Here is a 19,632-nt window from a genome sequence, read left to right on the forward strand (position 1 = left end):
AACCTAACCCATTCCAAGAGAACTTGACTCCAAATAGATTAGAACTCAGAGCCTTGGCTGAGTGAGCTTTCCTTTGCATGTGAGCTTAGGAAGTAAGGTTCAGGGAGCTCTGGTCCGGATGCCCTTGGCGTGTGCAGAAGGAGCCTCACCCGGATCCCTCCTCCCACATGTATTAGTGCCCTGCAGCTGCCTTAACAGACGACCATGCAGCAGGGCTGAAATCAGCAGAAATTTATTCTCACAGTTCTAGAGGCCAGAGGTCTGAGATCCAGGTGTCCCAGGGCCTCAGTCCCTCCAAAGGTTCTGGGGGAGGATCTTCTCTCCTGCCCCAGCTCCTGGTGGCCGCTTCACTCCCATCTCTGTGTCTGTCTTCACACAGCCTTCTCTCTGTCCTGGAGGGTCAAGAGGGCCAAGAGGGCACTCTTCCAGGACTTAGGGCCCACCTTGATTCAGTTCGATCTCATTTAGATCCTCACCTTCCTGACATCTGCAAAGACGCTCTTTTGAAATCAGGTCACATTCTAAGGTCTGAATGGATGTGAATTTGGTGAGGTAGGAGACACTGTTGGACCCCCTACATCTCCTTCTGCCCCCCTGTTTCAGGGCCTCCAGGACAACATGGGCAGTGGAGTGGTGAGTGGGAAAGTCCTAATTTGGGACTCGGAAAGTCTGGGTTCCAGGCTGACTGTGCCACCAAAACTTGGGGTTGTCTCAGCCTCTCTGGGCACCCCCTGGCTCTTCTGCCAGGCACCTGACTTCTGCATGTTTTGGAGAAAGCAGACAGGTTCCTCTCTGAATGAACTGATGGGCATTGGCCCAGTGGAGCCTCTGCGCCATGGGCTGGTGTCTGCCATGAGCACAGGCAGGTTGAGAGTCAGGTCAGCCCCTGTGGGTGGGTGCCAGCCTGCAGCCTGATTCCAAAAGAGGGTCTTTGCAGATGTCATTAAGGTAAGGATCTAAATCACTAAGGTCCTTCCGGCTGTGATGACTTTGCCCATCCCCCATCTGAAGCTCCTTGCAGTCCCTCTGCCTTGAAGCCCTCTTCCTACAGACTGAAGTGTCTCCATTTTCACCCCCATTGTCCATCCTTGCACATAGGGAGCCTGTCCAATGGCTGCCCTCTTTGGGGCCGACCACCCTCTCCAAGCCCTGGCCTCAGAACTCCAGCTCCTCCCCACTTGGCCAGCATGATCCTCCCAGGCGTCTTGAAGGGGTGGCCTGCCCCTTCACACCTGTGGGCATTTCTGGTTAGGTGGAACAGAGAGACTTGAGAAAAGAAACGAGACACAGAGACAAAGTATAGAGAAAGAAAAAGTGGGCCCAGGGGATCGGCGCTCAGCATACAGAGGACCCACGCCGGCACCAGTCTCTGAGTTCCCTCAGTATTTTTTGATCATTATCTTTACCATCTTAGAAAAAGGGAAGTGGCAGGATAATAGGATCATCATAGGGAGAAGGTCAGCAGTAAGACATATAAATAAAGATCTCTGTGACATGAGTAAGTTTTTTTTTTTTTTGAGATGGAGTCTTGCTCATCGCCCAGGCTGGAGTGCAGTGGCCCGATCTCAGCTCACTGCAAGCTCTGCCTCCCGAGTTCACGCCATTCTCCTGTCTTAGCCTCCCGAGTGGCTGGGACTACAGGTGACCACCACCACACCCGGCTAATTTTTTGTATTTTTAGCAGAGATGGGGTCTTTCACCGTGTTAGCCAGGATGGTCTCGATCTCCTGACCTCGTGATCCGCCCGCCTCGGCCTCCCAAAGTGCTGGGATTACAGGCGTGAGCCACCACGCCCAGCCGTGACATGAATAAGTTTAAGGAAAATTGCTGTGCCTTGATATGCATATGTAAATATCTCCATAAACCTTTTTAGTGCATAAACAGCAGCATTGCCACTAGCACGTCCCACCTTCAGCCCTAAGGCGGTTTTCTCCCATCTCAGTAAATAGAACACACAATCGGGTTTTACACCGAGATGTTCCATTGCCCAGGGACGGGCAGGAGACAGATGCTTTTCTCTATCTCAACTGCCAAGAGGCCTTCTTTCCTCTTATACTAGTCCTCCTCAGCACAGACCCTTCACGGGTGTCAGGCTGGGGTGTCAGGCTGGGGGACGATCAGGTCTTTCCCTTCCCATGAGGCCATATTTCAGACTATCACATAGGGAGAAACCTTGGACAATACCTAGCTTTCCTAGGCAGAGGTCCCTGTGACCTTTGGCAGTGTACGTGTCCCTGGGTACTTGAGATTAAGAGAATGGTGATGACTTTTCACAAGCATACTGCCTTCAGGCACTTGTTTAACAAAGCACACCCTGCACAGCCCAAAATCCGTTAAACCTTGAGTTACCACAGCACATGTCTCTTGCAAGGACAAGGTTGGGGGTAGGGTCACAGATTAACAGCATCTCAAATACAGAACAAAATGGAGTCTCTTATGTCTCCTTCTTTCTATATAGACACAGTAACAGTCTGATCTCTCTTTCTTTTCCCCACAGCGTCTCATGCCCCTAAACCACACCCAGCCAGCCCCTGCCCCCTAAGCCATGGTCATCTCGTTGACCAGACCATCCCCGGTACCCAGCCACCCTGCACCGCCCATCCAGCGATGCTGAAGGGAGGCCCTCCTGCCACCCAACCAAGCAAGTCTCTTGCTGTAGAACCAGAGTGACCACTGTTCCAATTTGCCCGAAAATGAGGGCTTTCCAAGCACACAGGACTTTCAGTGCTAAAATCAGGGAAGCCTGGGTAAAGTGGGCAAGTTGGCCACCCTGGGTGGGATCCCCGTGCCACTCCAACCCTTCTCCTGCCTCTTGGAGCCCTGGCCCCTACGCTTGTTCAACCCCAGAGGTTTGAAGGAGCTGCACGGACCAGGTCGTTCCCAAGGAAGGACCCGGGGAGAGTAGGAAGGCCCTAAGAACGGGCCCCATTCTCACACTGGCTCTGAGCTCCTGCGTGGGAAGTCGGGAATCTCATGGGGGCTGTGGAGACCTTGTGTCCCTGCTTCCTCCCCTGCAAAATCAACAAGCAGGCTTTGGGCTTTTCCAGACACAGCCTTGTAGGAGACCCTGCATCCCCAAGAGCTCAGGGCCAAGTGAGGATGCTGGCAGGTGGGCTCCACTCAGCTCCACATGGATGCACCTGGGAGAAAGCTGGACGGGAATCCAGTGAGCCCCCTGGGCAGGGACTGTGCTTGGCACCTCCTCTGAGATGTGCATGTCCTTTCTGCTATTTTATTTTATTAATTTTTTTTGAGGCAGAGTCTCACTCTGTTGCCCAGGCTGGAGTGCAGTGGCGCAATCTTAGCTCACTGCAGCCTCCACCTCCCAGGTTCAAGTGATTCTCCTGCCTCAGCCTCCCGAGTAGCTGGGATTATAGGCGCACACCACCATGCCCAGCTAATTTTTGTATTTTTAGTAGAGACGGGGTTTCACCATATTGGCCAGGCTGGTCTTAAACTCCTGGTCTCAAGCGATCCCCCACCTCAGCCTCCCAAAGTGCTGGGATTACAGGCATGAGCCACCACACCTGGCCAACTCTCTCCCATTTTAAAACACTACTTTCTGACTACAAAAGTGGCATGTACAATGGGAAATGTCAGAATTAAATACCCGAGGAAGACACTCAAAAGCCTCTGTGATGCTCCCTCCAGTCCTGGTCCTGCGGTGTCGGCCTCTTGTCTCCCTCCTGGTGCGGCATCCTTACCACTGCAGTAACTGGGAAGAAACGTTCCCCATGCATTGCTCTAAATCCCGCTGGATCTGATTTTGGGGGTGCTGGGCTGCTGCCCAGGAGACTGGAAGGGGAGGAAGGCATGTGCCCCTGAGGGCTTCGAAAGCACTCTGTGCCGTGAGGATCCCACCTCCTGCGCTCCCAGAAAGTGGCCGGTATTTTTCTGCTCCAGCAGGGAGCCCAGGCGAGGTTCTCTAGGTAGGTGGAAAGGTAGGTGGAGCAGGCTTCAAGAGCAGAGCCCAGCAGAGCACCCGGCCTCCTCCCATCGCCCGGCTCCTCCCTCCCCTCCCCTCCCCTCCCCTCCCCTCCCCTCCCCTCCCCCCCTTTTGGAAGCAAGGAGGGGAGAGGCTTCCACCCAGGTTGGGCCCAGCTTAGATGTCCTGAGTGGTGGGAATCTGTGCAGGGCCCAGGCGCATTTCCCTCCCCGGAGCAGGAATGCTTTACAGGTGTTGGAGCTGCCTCAAGGCATGGCCAGGAGGGGCCGGAGAAGCTGCATAGGGGACGCTGGGCTGGCGCCTGCACATGGGACAGTCATTGATTAAAATCTCACTTGTATGGAGCCTAAATCTTCGGGTCCTCTTCAGAGAGTCCCAGGTAAGCTGTGTTCCCTGGGTTGATTCCAGGCTGGGCCAGCCTGGGCTGGGCTGCAGACCTCTGGGGATTGCCCACCCAACCCTGTACCACCAGGCTCCCTGCTCCTCCTGAAGGCCTTGGCCTTCAGTAAAATGCAAAAAGTTTTAAATGTTCTGGCTTTTCTGTGGTAATAGAAGCAACGCCTGTCCATTGTAGAATGTTGGGAAAATACAGAAGGGCAAGACCAACAACAGGTACAGAACCCCACCCTGCAGGTCAGCCGGCCTGTGCGTGGGAGTTAAAACAAAACTGGCAACTGGGATGGCTCAGAAGCCCATGGTGGAATAGTCTCTTGTAAACAAAGAGACAAGAGGAGGCCGAGGACTGGTTTCCCCTTCTCCTTCCCACTCCCACTCCTCTCCTCTTTCACATCAAGTCTCTGGTCTCTGCCTTCAGGCTCATGGATGGGCAAGGCGTCCTTTGAGAATTTGCCTGCCAACCCTCAGAGTCACACACACGAAGGTCTCCTGGAGCTCGGAAGGTCAGGCACAAAGTCACTCCTTGACCCTATTTATTGAAATATCCGTTTTTTGAGCACTTTTCCTTTGTAGACTCAACAGGGTCTCCCTCTGTTGCCCAGGCTGGAGTGCAGTGGTGTGATCATGGCTCACTGCAGCCTGGAACTCCTGGGCTCAAGCAATCCTCCTGCCTCAGTTCTCTGAGTAGCTGGGACCACATGTGTAAGACACTACGCCTGGCTAATTAAAAAAAAAAAAAAAAAAAGTAAGCCGGGCACAGTGGCTCACGCCTATAATCCCAGCACTTTGGGAGGCCAAGGCAGATGGATCACCTGAGGTCAGGAGTTCGAGACCAGCCTGGCCAACATGGTGAAACCCCATCTCTACTAAAAAGAATACAAAATTAGCTGGGCGTGGTGGCACATGCCTGCAATCCCAGGTAATCCCAACTACTCAGGAGGTTGAGGCAGGAGAATCATTTGACCCCAGAAGGTAGAGGTTTCCGTAAGCCAAGATCATGCTACTGCACTCCAGCCTGGGCGACAAGAGTGAAACTTGTCTCAAAAAATAAAAATAAATACATTTAAGAAGTAGAGGTAGGGTCTCTCTATGTTCCTCAGGCTGGTCTCAGACTCCTGGCCTCAAGTGATCCTCCCACCTTGGCCTCCCAAAGTGCTGGGACTCCAGGTGTGAGCCACTGCACCGGGCTCAGCTTGGCATGTCTTGAATTTGGGTCAACGTGAAGGAGTCCAGGAGGTCATTCCTCACAGATCGCTTATTGAGGAACCCCCCAGAGGTCAGAGTGGGGGTGGGTGAGGGGAGAGAGGGGCTGCAGGCAGATGCAAGGGGTCCCTGGGATTGCTGGTGTCAGTCCAGGCCCAGGGACACAGCCACGTGGAGAGAATGTGGGATTGGAGCACAGGGGCTGGGCTGGAGGCCTGCTTTGCTGCATGTGCTCGGGCCTGGGGTTAAGTCGGAGCCTCCGTGAGCTCATCTGACAAATGAGGATGAGGACCACCATGTAGTCACCATTCGACACTCGGGGGGAGAGAGGCAAGAAGGAGCCCCGGGCGGGATGAATTCTGACCCAAGCCAAGAGCCACTGTGTGGCCAGCGCCAACCTGCACCAGGTTCTATATCCGTCGTCACACTAGCTCCTCCGAGAGCCCTGAAGGGTGGGCCATGCCCACTCCCTTTCCGGGTCTGCTGAGCGGCTCTGGAGCCCAGGTTTGTGTTTAGCCTGGGCTCTCTCCCTGCTGCACCCTCTGCCTTGTGCTCCCAGCAGAGCACTGCGGCATCGTCCGGCTTTAGCAGGGTGAGGCGGCTCCCACAGACATGTGATGCAGAAAGTCCCCGACACCCCCAGCCAGCTCTCCGTGGGTCCTGTCCAGGGCCCTGCCCCGCGGCGCCCACTGCTGCTGCCGGGCAAGCCTCAGATTCCACTGGGATTCGAGAGGTTGCAGCTGAATCAATGCTGAGAGCCCATCGGAGAAAACATCTTCCTTCCCTTTCAAAGAGGACAGTTATGCATAATTAGAATAAAAAGGGGGTATAAATAATTAAAGCGGCCCAGAGTGAGTGGTTCTTGAACCATCTGCCTGATTTAAAAACTAATTACTCGGAGACTGGTCGCTGCGCGGAGCTGTGCACGGGAGCCTTGCACGCTCCTCACGACGCTCACCGCCTCCTCTTCGGGCACCAGGGGTGGCGGCATCGGCCTGATCATCCAGTCCTGGCACGTAGAGCACTGCCACAGCCTCCTCCATCTCCCTGATTAATAACTTCATCAGAGCCCGGGACCAGAAGGAAATGTAAGTCCTCTGAAGGAAGCGGCCGCACGGTGGAGCCAGCAGCAGTCTCTCCCAGCAGATGAGCCGGGAGGTGTGGACCCAGTCCCAGGCAGGTTAGTAGAGCGCCAGATTCAACCCAAGGAATGACCCATTACAGGGGCTCAGCAGGACCTAAGGATCTTTACTCTTTATCTAAAGGTGCAAGGCACACTCTCCACATACAGCCCTCACCCTGTCCCTGGAGGGAGGGAATTGGATCTCTGCTCTGATTCTTCTGCAAGAAGAATCACTAGGCGTGGTGGCTCGCACCTTTGGTCCCAGCCACTCAGAGGGCTGAGGCAGGAGGATCGCTTGAGCCCAGGAGTTCGAGGCTGCAGTGAACTATGGTCACACCACTGCACTCCAGCCTGGACAACAGGCTGACCCTGTCGTGTCTACATGGGAAAAGTGCTCAAAAGACAGATATTTCGATAACATAATAATAATAGATATATTTTGCCTTGCAGGTGAGTCGAGGAATCCTGCAGGAAGCCCCTCTCCTCATCCAGCCCCCATCCCCAGCCCTTCCCTACTCCTCTTCCTCGGAGACTTGTCCGGACTGTCAGTCCCTGCACAGCAGCCTGGGAGTGGGGCAGGGTGGGATCGGGGGACAGAAATACCCTGTCCTGTAACAATTAACCCTGACATTTCCTTGGCACAGATTCTCATCCTTGCGTTCCCTCTGAAGAGGGCACATCAGGGGCTACTGCTCCACTTCACAGATGAGGAGAGCGAGGTCAAGAAGGTTCAAAGTCATGCAGCAGAGAGTGGTGGAGATGACCTGGACTTCAGACTTCGTCCTTCGGGAGCTTTATGTTCGGGTGCTACTTGGGGACAGCTCTTCCTGTGCCCCAACCTTCTCTGGAAGGCAGCCAGGGCTGAAGCACGGCCACCTCACAACGCGTCGTGCTGGGACATGTAGGGTCTCAGAGTGAGGTGTGTGTGTGTGCATGAGTGTGTTTCTGTGTGTATATGTGAGAATTTCGATAAACGCATACACCCTCACAGCACAAAATGTGGGGAAAGACACAGGGTCCAAAACAGCCTACCGGGCTGGGCCTTGTGTTTATGGGTTTAGCTCTGAGTGGGGAGGTGTTGAGATTAGCTGCACTCTTGGATGAGGGTGGAGAAGTGCTGCCACTGCCTGCCACTGCATGGCACCCAGCTGTGAGATGACCCCTCTATTGACACAGGCAGAATTACAAAATCAACATTGCAAACTCAGGAATGGGAACCAGGGATATCCATCTACACACATCAAAATGGTTAAATGGGGGAAAACAAATGCACTGTCCGTCTGCAAACTGCCTGCAGTTAAACCCTCAGTGAGTCAACCCTTCAAGGTGGCATCAGCAGGGGAGAAAATTTCAGCTCCAGGCTCTCTGAGTTTTTCTTATCTACGCTGTACTTTCCTAAAGGCTGATTTCTTTTAGGTAATGCACATCCTCCCGTCTCCATCATATTTTCTTTGTAAGCTCGTAGACTGTGTTCATTTGCAAAGGTCATCAAAGGGCAGTTTTCTCTGGAGCTGGTTTTGAATCCTGGTTCTTCTGCTTACCAGCTGGGTGACTTTCAGTGGGTGATTTAACCTAGGTCCTCAGTCTCCCCATCTATAAAATGGTAATGATAGTACCCAATTCATAGGATTGTTGTGATTAAATAAGTTAGTTCATATGAAGCACTTACAATAGTGTCTAGGGTCTAGGCAATGAGTGTTCAATAGATGTGAGCCATCATTATCACCATTGACATCACCACCACCATCATCACCATCACTATAATCACTATCAACATTAACATTACCATCATCACCCTCACTATCATCATCACTATCATCACCACCATCACCATCACATCATCATCACCATCACATCATCATCACCATCTCCATCATTATCTTCATCATTATTATCATCACATCAGCAGTATCATCACTACTATGATCACCATCATCACTACCATCATCCCATCATTACCACCACCACCATCTTTATCATCACTATCATTATCATAATCATCATCACTATCATGCTCATCACCATCACCATCATCAATATCATTACTACTGTGATCACCATCACCACCACCATTATCCCATCATTATCATTTTCACTATCACCATCATCACCACTACCATCATTATCATCTCATCACCATCATTATCACCATCATCATCATCACCATCATCATCACCATCTCCATCATTATCATTATCATCACATCATCAGTATCATCACTACTATGATCACCATCACTACTACCATCATCCCATCATTATCACCATCACTATCATTATCATCATCACCATCATTATCATCATGACCATCACCATCACCAACACCATCATCAGTATCATCACTACTGTGATCACCATCACTACTACCATCATCCCATCATTATCACCATCACTATCATTATCATCATCACCATCATTATCATCATGACCATCACCATCACCAACACCATCATCAGTATCATCACTACTGTGATCACCATCACCACCATCATCCCATCATCTCTATCGCCATCATTATCAACACTACCATCACCATCATCGCCATCATCATCACCACCATCATTAGCATCATGATCATCACCATCATCACCACCATCACCATCATCTCCATGAACATCACCATCACCACCATTACCATCATCATCACTACTCCTACCTTACCATCAATATAAGGTACCTACTGCCTTACCTAGCACCATCGATGTCGCCGTAATTATTATCATCACCATCACCATCGTCATCACGATTATCACACAACCATCAATATCATCATTTTCTCCATCATCACCATCAACAACATCCTGAAACTGAAATAAAGAAAAAGGCCCTGCTGTGGCCTCATCTTGCCCCTCTGCCCTGGAATCAGAAGGAGTAAAAACCAGCCAGGTGGAGGGCAGAACTGACAGCAAAGGAGAAGTTGGGCTGTTTGCTGCCCAGGCCTGGCCGGCACTACTCCTCCTGGGATGTAGCAGCTTTCTGAGCATGTCCTTAGTGTGAGACTTCCCTGCGCTGCTTCTCCCTGAATGTTCACAATAGTCCCACGGGGCAGGTGCCATCATGGTGAAGTTGAGGTGCAGAGAGGTCAAGGTCATCTTGGCCAGGGTGCACAGCTGGTGAGGGACTGAGTCAGGATGTAAAACATTGCCTGATCTGTGGTCCAGTGGCTTCCACTCCAGTTCACTGCCCACGGTAGGGGTGGAGGTGGGGGTGGCACGCTCCCTGTTGCCTCAGACTGATGAAGTGCTCAAGGCTGGCTGTGTGTACTGGGACCTCTCTCCTGGACCCTGAACCCCAGCATCTATTTAAAAATGTTGTGGAGACCTACTCATGGAGGCAGCACCATGCTGGGCCCGGGAGGAACAAAGCGGGTGAACAAGGCAAGACTCTGAGCCTGGGGGCGGCCGGTTGGGTGGGGAGGACAGACACGTACACAGAGCATCGTAATATGATGAAGCCAGTGCCATGACAGAGGCGCACGGAGGCCAGGAGGGGCATCTACCCTTTTTGGCAGGGCCAGTACTGAGGGTCAATTAGGCCCTTTATATTCTTTATAAATTATACAATCTCAGACTTTTTTTTTTTTGAGACAGAGTCTTGCTTTGTCACCCAGGCTGGAGTACAATGGCACAATCTCAGCTCACCACAACCTCCACTTCCAGGTTCAAGTGATTCTCCTGCCTCAGCCTCCTGAGTAGCTGGGATTACAGGCATGCGCCACCACGCCCAGCTAATTTTTTGTACTTTTTAGTAGAGATGGGGTTTCACCATGTTGGCCAGGCTGGTCTTGAACTCCTGACCTTGTGATCCACCCACCTTGGCCTCCCAAAGTGCTGGGATTACAGGTGTGAGCCACCGTGCCCGGCCTCAACTACTTCTTTATAGTAGTGTGAAAATGAACTAATATGCATTCGTCGAGTTTCTTGGATCTATTGACTGATCTCTTCAGATTTTGGAAAATTCTCAACAACTATTCCTCAAATATTTATTCTGCCTTATGCTCCTTTTCTTCTTTCTGGGGCTCCAATTTCATGTATGTTGATATTTTCCCAGTTCTTCAACACTCTGTTCTTTTAAAACATTTTATTTTGTTAATTCTTTTTATCTTTGAATTTTAGTTTGGATAATTTCTATTGACTAGTCTTTAAGATCCTTTCAGTTTTATTGATCTTTTCTTCTATTGTGTTCAATCTGCTCTTAAACCCATCAAACGAACTCTTTGTATCTAATATTACAGTTTTCTTCTCTAGAATTTCCATTTGGTTATTTTATGCTTTCCATTTCTGTGCTGAAATTTCCCATCTGTTCACACATGCTGTCTACCTTTCCCACTAGATCTTTTAACATCTTTATTTTAGTTTATTTAAGGTTCTTGTCTAATAATTCCAACACTCGGTCATCTGTGGGTCTACTTCTATTGGTAATTTTTCCCCTGGTTATTAGTCACATTGCCCTGCTTCTTTGCATGTCTTGCAATGTTTTTAGTCTGAAATGTGGTATATTTTTTAAAAAGTAGTGCCTATAATAAGTATATGTCTCCTGGAAAAAGAATGTACCCCTTCTTCAATCGGGCCATTAGTGTGAGGGACTGAGTCAATTTAATATGCAGTTGATTTGGATCTGGGCTTTAATGAAGCTTCAGTTAAAGTCACTTCACCACTCACTTCAAATGTTCTGAAAGTAGGATCAGGTCTTTCCCTTAGGTAAGTGTTTGCAAGAGAAGACGATAGTATGAAAAACATAATGTGTGCCTGTATTAAAAAGGTCAGAGGGCTTTGAGGATGTAAACATGGTGTATAAAGGTGAGTGTTATTAAACAGGATATTGTAACAGTGCAGAAATGGGTGGTAACTTTCAGAGGATGAAAGATCTTATTCTCCAAGCTTTAGATGTTACAGCTAGGAATGGTAAAAGTAATAACAGATACTATCCTCATGAAGGGCATTCTCTGCCTGAACCCAATCACTTCAAGGACCCTGAAAGAATTCTCAGAACTCCAAATCAGTTGGCCATAGGCCACTGCTGCTTCCACATATTCAAAAAATGCTAACATCCCAGTCCTACTTCCAAACCCCAGCACAGGCTGTGTTGTCCCCCAAGGTAAGTTAACACCAGAAAACAGAAACTTCATTGGTCCTGGCCCAGAGCTCTGTGTCCTGGCCTCGCCCATAAAGGGGGCTCCCATTAGCTAACCTGCTCAGCTCCCTGCCACACTTCCCACAGAGCTTTCTAGCTTTTGTCAGCTCAAGGCAGCCCTTGAAAACTGTAGAATCCGAGGGGGTGTGTATCTAATAAAGTTGGAGCTCTGCAATTTAGCAATTACTGTAACCCACACTTGTAATTTAGGGGGTTTCTTGTAATTCTCCTTTGTACTCTTTCTTTTTGAAAAAATATGCAGCCTTAATAGCTTCCTCTTTAATGCTCCAAAGGCCGATATTTGCCACTCCCCATCCCCTGTCAGCTGCAGAGCACAAAAAAAAGTGTGCAGATCATGTTGAAGTTGCTTTTCAGGGCTTAGAACGTTTAATTTAATGCTCAGCATCTCCGAAAGGAAACTGAACTTGCTCTTTGTAATTGTGCATGTCTTCAAAGCTCTGAATTCCTCTTCTAGGTTGGTCATCAGTATGGATTAAAATCTGCTGAGAGGTGTAATCTACCCACCTTTCTACATTCTACTATCAGGCCAGTCTCCTCACTGCTTCCTGAATGTGCTAGTGTTAATTTTGCTCATCTATCTTTATTCGTGCAGTTACCTGTTTGTTCATTTAAGAATTTTTTTTTTTCTTTTTTTGAGAACCTCTATGTGCTAGACTCTAGGCTTACTACCAGAAATCTAAATCATAAAGGACAGGACTACCTCTGTCCAGGAGTTTTGCAGTCTGGAAAGACAGATGACTCTATCCTAACTACACTCAGGATATTATGTGCGATGATTGAGCTGGCATAGAGGGTGATGGAAGCCAGGGGGTGGCACCTACCTCAGACTGAGCTGTGAGAAGTAGCGACTTGGAAGCCAGGCTATGATGGATAAAAAGAGGCGAAAGAGGCAAAGCATGGGAAGGAATGGTCCACAAAGCATACAGAGACTTGCGCTGGAATGCTTCTATTTACAAAAGCTGGATTTAAAATAGAGACAAACCGGAAAACACACAGATGTTCATCAATAGAATAATTTTGATATGCATACAATGGAATTTGACTTAGCAATTAAAAATGAACTACTGGTACATGTAACAACATGCTTCATTCTTAAATATGTTTTGTCGAACAGAAAAGCCTATTGCAAAGGGCACATAATATTTAATCCCATGAAGAATGAAATTCAAGAAGAGGCAAAACTGGCCGGGTCCCTCATGCCTGTAATCCCAGCATTTTGAGAGGCCAAGGTGGGCAGATCACTTGAGGTCAGGAGTTCAAGACCAGCCTGGCCAACATGGTAAAACCCCGTCTCTACTAAAAATACAAAAATTAGCCAGGTGTGGTGGCAGGTGCCTGTAATCCCAGCTACTCAGGAGGCTAAGGCAGGAGAATTGCTCAAACCCAGGAGGTGGAGGTTGCAGTGAGCCGAGATTGTGCCGTTGCACTCTCGCCCGGGCAACAGAGCGAGACTCTCTCTCTAAATAAATAAATAAATAAACAAATAAATAAAATAAAATAGAAAATCAAAAAAAGAAGAGGTAAAATTAATGCATAGTGATAAAAACCAGAACTCTGGTTGCCTATAGGGAGGTGGGGAGTCAATGTAAACGGCCTGGAATGATGTAAATAGGCTATTGGATTTCAGGTAGCATGCATTTACACATTTACCCACTCATTGAATTTTAAACTTAAGATCTGTGTATTTCACTGTAGGTAAATTTTGCCTCGATAAAAACTAACCAGTAAAAGAAGAAAAAAGAATCTGAATTTCTCTTTTTACAGAGGGTTTTAATCCTTTCACATTATTTGTGAATATTGAGATTGATGTTAGGACTTATTTCTGCTATCTTCCTTTATTTTAAAAACTATAGTTAACATACTTTCTTGTTATCTCTTATTTTTCTTAATAAGAATACTTAAAGTTTGAATTCACTTCTAAATTCAACTGTGACTGTGTCTTATTATTTTCTAAATAATCTACAATAGGTTTTGATTTCTTTGTTGACCTAATCATTATTAAAAGATGGTTTCAAATTTTCCAAACCATTGAGTGTTTCTGTTAGGCTTTGTTAAAACTTGACCATTAATTTATGTTTTTCATTTTTTTTTTTTTTTTTTTTTTTTGAGACGGAGTCTCGCTGTGTCGCCCAGGCTGGAGTGCAGTGGCCAGATCTCAGCTCACTGCAAGCTCTGCCTCCCGGGTTTTTATGCCATTCTCCTGCCTCAGCCTCCCGAGTAGCCGGGACTACAGGCACCCGCCACCTCGCCCGGCTAGTTTTTTGTATTTTTTAGTAGAGACGGGGTTTCACCGTGTTAGCCAGGATGGTCTCGAACTCCTGACCTCGTGATCCGCCCGTCTCGGCCTCCCAAAGTGCTGGGATTACAGGCTTGAGCCACCGCGCCCGGCCTGTTTTTCATTTTTTAAACAATTGTGGTTAGGAAATGTAGACTGTGCTCTCACTGCTTTATAGAACGAGACAGAAAACAGACTGTTCTTGGACTAACAGATGTGTTGTTTTGGTTTATTCAGATGGTCTCAAAATGTCCTCTGTTGTTGAGAGGATTTTTAAAAATCGTTACATATAAGCCTTTTAATATCAAGGTATATTAGTCCATTTTCATACTGCTATGAAGAAATACCCAAGACTGGGTAAATTATAAAGACAAAAAGGTTTAATGGAGTCACAGTTCCACATGGCTGGGGAGGCCTCACAATCATGGCAGAAGGCGAAGGAGGAGCAAAGGCACATCTTACATGGTGGCAGGCAAGAGAGTGTGTCCAGGGGAACTGCCCTTTATAAAAACATCAGATCTCACGAGATTTATTCACTCTCACGAGAACAGCACAGGAAAATCCCACCCCCACGATTCAATTACCTCCCACTGGGTCCCTCCCACAACACGTGGGGATTATGGGAGCTACAATTGAAGATGAGATTTGGGTGGGGACACAGCCAAACCATATCACAAGGCCAGCAACCTACCTGTAATGGGTATTTAATTGTCAAAAATTCATACAGCCAAATAACGTTTGCTACTAAAATCTTGACTCTGTTTTGTGTTCCTGGACCATATGAACAGAGCATACTTGCGTCTCTTCTTGGAAAGAGCTTGGTGCCTGGGTCCCATATATCTTTAAACACATATTCCTTGCTTCGGCAAGCAAAGACAGCCCCTACCACCCTACTTTGCCACTGTCAGACTAAGGCAAATATAATAATCTCTCATTTGTGTCCTTGTTCCTTGTGTGGAAAACTCGAAGGCAGCAAGAATGAAAAGTGTTAAAGGATTTTATGTGTTCAATGTATTTAGGCCATATCAGCAGTAATACAAAGTCAAGCATATCTTTTTAAAAAATAGATACATTTAATGGGGGGAAAAAATCCATAAAACCACTGTCAGATATTAGAGCCAGATGTTATGATTCTGACTTTTAGACAGACCCTAAGGCCTACATCTCAGGTTCTGCCTAGTAATTTTCATTTTTTGACCTGGGTCTAGACATTTATCAAATTTTACCTGTGTGCAGACAGAAAAGAAAGTGGTTAGAAATAAAAATGCTGGCTGGGTGCAGTGGCTCATGCCTGTAATCCCAGCACTTTGGGAGGCCAAGGTGGGTGGATCACCTGTGGTCAGGAGTTTGAGACCAGCCTGACCAACATGGAGAAACCCCGTCTCTACTAAAAATGCAAAATTAGCCTGGTGTGGTGGCGCATGCCTGTAATCCCAGCTACTCAGGAGGCTGAGGCAGGAGAATTGCTTGAACACGGGATGTGGAGGTTTCAGTGAGCTGAGATCGTGCCATTGCACTCCAGCCTGGGTAACAAGAGCAAAACTCCCTCTAAAAACCCCCTCTTAAAAAAAAAAAAAAAGAAAGAAAAGAAAGGAAAAGGAAGGAAGGAAGATGGATGTTGTGATTCAACGTATAATCAGTTTTGTAACTGTTCCATAGATGTTTGAAGAGATGGCATATTATAGCTATTATAGCTGTAGGACGTAAGTGTAAAATCTTTCTATCCATCTATCTATGTATTAGTTACCTATTGCTGCATTCAGCGCATAACAGCCTGAACAACAGACATTTTTTTTTTTTTTTCTTAACTTTTATTTTAGGTTCAGGGTTAGATATGCAGGTTTGTTATATAAGTAAACTCATGTCATGGGGGGTTGTTGTACAGATTATTTCGTCACCCAGCTACTAAACTTACTACCCAATAGTCACTTTTTTCTGCTCCTCTCCCTCCTCCCACCCTTCACCCCAAATAGGTCCCATTGTCTGTTGTTCCCCTCTTTGTGTCCATGAGTTCTCATCATTTAGCTCCCACTTATCAGTGACAACAAGAGGTATTTGGTTTTCTGTTCCTCCATTAGTTTGCTAAGGATAATGGCCTCCAGCTCCATTCATGCTCCCACAAAAGACACGATCTCGTTCTTTTTTATGGCTGCATAGTATTCCATGGTGTATATGTACCACATTTTCTTCATCCAATCTGTCATTGATGAACATTTAGGTTGATTCCGTGTCTTTGCTACTGTGAATAGTGCTGCAATGAACATTTGCATGCATGTGGCTTTGGGTACAATGATTTATATTCCTTTGGGCATATACCTTGTAATGGGATTGCTGGGTTGAATGGTAGTTCTGTTTTTAGCCCTTTGAGGAATCACCACACTGCTTTCTACAATGGTTGAATTCATTTACATTCCCACCAACAGTGTATAAGTGTTCCCTTTTCTCTGCAACCTCACGAGCATCTGCTGGTTTTTGACTTTTTAATAATAGCCATTCTTTTTTTTTTTTTTTTTTTTTTTTTGAGACGGAGTCTCGCTCTGTCGCCCAGGCTGGAGTGCAGTGGCCAGATCTCAGCTCACTGCAAGCTCCGCCTCCCGGGTTCGGGCCATTCTCCTGTCTCAGCCTCCTGAGTAGCTGGGACTACAGGCGCCCGCCACCTCGCCCGGCTAGTTTTTTGTATTTTTTTAGTAGAGACGGGGTTTCACCGTGTTAGCCAGGATGGTCTCGATCTCCTGACCTCGTGATCCGCCCGTCTCGGCCTCCCAAAGTGCTGGGATTACAGGCTTGAGCCACCGTGCCCGGCCAATAATAGCCATTCTAACTGGTGTGAGATGGTATCTCATTGTGGTTTTGATTAACAACAGACATTCCTAATCTCACAGCTGATGTGGGTCAGGAGCTCAGAAGCAGCTTAACAGGATGGCTCTGACTCAGGGTCTCTCATGAGGTCGTCAAGGTGGAGGCTGGGGCTGCAGTCGTCTGAAGGTTTGACCGGTGCAGGAAGATCTGCTTCCAAGGTGGCTCATATGTGTGGCTATTGGCAGAAGGATTCAGTCCTTGCCATGTGAGCCTCTCTTCACATCATAACTGGCTTCTTCAAGAATGAATGATCCAAGAGAAGGAAAGAAAGAGAAGCTGCAATGTCTTTTATAACCTGACCTTGGAAGTGACATACCATCATCAGGATGATAGAATATTCTGTTGATTACACAGACCAACCCCAGTGCAGTGTGGGAGCAGAATACACAGGTGCGTGAATACTAAGAGGTAAAGGTCACTGGGGGTCATCCTGGAGGCTGGCTCTCACAATCTACCTTTTTATTTGTTTATAGATACAGGTAGAAAGTTGTTCAACCTTATGAATTATATTATTAAAGTAATTTGTCTATTTTTTTGTCCACCTGACTATCAAAGACTGAGAGTGACTGTTACTGTTCAGTGCTGTAGACGTAATGCTGTTAATTTTTTTTTTGCATTTTGACCATTTAAAAATATCTTTTGAGACAAATTATATTTTATGTTTTCATTGTGGATTCTGCCCTTAATATAAAATAACTCCACTCATTTTGATACCTTCTGCTTTTGATTCTGTCATGCTTACTAAGATTTTTATCTCTGTTTTCTGTTTTCTTGCATTTACCTAATAATTTTTGCTGGCTGTTATAATTTTTAACCTCTCTTTACTATTTTTAAATTATAAATTGATAATTTATAATTGTGTATATTATGGGGTAAAAATGATTTCTGTTCAAAATAATTCATGAATGCCATGTAGAATAATTAAATCACGCTAGTTAACATACCAATGACATCAAATACTTAACATTTTTTGTGGTGAGAACGTTTAAAATTTACTCTTTTAGCAATGTTGAAATGTATAATATGCCGTTATTAACTATATTCACCATGCTACGCAACAGATCTCAAAAAGCCCTCCCCCATATCCTTTCTGTCTAACTGAGATTTTGCACCCTTTAACCATCACTGCCTCATTTGTGTATCTCTTTAATAACAAATTTCTTTCGGATGTGTCTCTTGTAAACAACATATGCTTCTATCTGATTTGTAATAAGAAAATTTAAATAACTCATTTTTATTGTTATAACAAGTATATATGTACATGTGGGGGGAATATATATATATATAGTTTTTTTTTTGAGACAAGGCCTCACCCCATTACCTAGGTTGGTGTGCAGTGGTGTGATCTCGGTTCACGGCAGCCTTGACCTCTTGAGCTGAGGTGATTCTCCCACCTCTGCATACTGAGTAGCTGGGACTACAGGCATGGGTCACCACCCCTGGCCAAATTTTTTGTTTTTGTAGACATGAGATTTTGCCATGTCACTAGAGACTGATGTTGACTCCTGGGCTCAAATGATCTGACCACCTCAGCCTCCCAAAGTGCTGGGATTACAGGTGTGAGCCACCGTGCCTGGCCCAACTTGTCATTTTAACAGCATCTAAGTTTTTTGAACATATTTCTAGTACTTACTTTAAAATCCTTGCTAAATCCAACATCAGGGCTCACTCACAGAGTCCATTTCTATTGACTGTGTTTTTCTTTTTTCAGGTATGGGTTACATGTCCCTGTTTATTTTCATATCTCATACTTTTTGGTCAAAAACTAGACATTTTAAGTATTATAATGCAGTAGCTCTGGATTCCATTTATTTTTATTTATTTTTTTGAGACAAGGTTTCACTTTGTTGCCCAGGCTGGAGTGCAATGGCGTGATCTCAGCTCACTGCAACCTCCACCTCCTGGGTTCAAGCAATTCTCCTGCCTCAGCCTCCCACGTAGCTGGGACTACAGGTGTGTGCCACCACGCCCAGCAAATTTTTTTGTATTTTTAGTAGAGATGGAGTTTTCCTATGTTGGCCAGGCTGGTCTTGATCTCCTGACCTCAAGTGATCCATACGTCTCAAGCCTCCCAAAGTGTTGGGATTATAGGCATGAGCCACTGCGCCTGGCCGGGATTCCATTTATTTTTTTGAGGTTTTTTTTTTTTTTCCTTGCCTGGACTTACACTGTGGGATGTCTCCCTGTGGTATGCATCTGCTGATCGTTTTGCTCAGAATTTTGATCTTTCAGCCTGCCTTCCCGGGAATCATCCTTGAGTCTGCATTGCCTAATGGTCAGCCAATAATTTGGGCGAAGTTTGTGCCCAAACGCCTTGGCCCTACTAAGCCTTCTTTCCTCTGCTGCTCTGTGTGTGTGTGGATTTGGGAGTGCATCCGAAGCCAAGTGTCCCTCAGCCTCCACTCGATGCTGGGCGGGTTCAGGCCCGCCCTGTGCAGGCTCATAGTTCGCCAGTCAGCCCAGTGTTTGTGGTAAGCTTGCTTCAGCCTTTCCAGTGCTCTGTTATTTCTAGGATCTCCCTGTGAAATTTCCTTCTTTTTTTTTTTTTTTTTTAGAGATGGAGCCTTGTTCTGTTGCCCAGGTTGGAGTGCAGTGGCCCGATCTCGGCTCACTGCAACCTCCACCTCCCAGGTTCAAGCGATTCTCCTGCCTCAGCCTCCCAAGTAGCTGGGATTAC

Source organism: Macaca nemestrina, chromosome 17 (assembly GCF_043159975.1).
Source record: "Macaca nemestrina isolate mMacNem1 chromosome 17, mMacNem.hap1, whole genome shotgun sequence".
Lineage (NCBI taxonomy): Eukaryota > Metazoa > Chordata > Mammalia > Primates > Cercopithecidae > Macaca > Macaca nemestrina.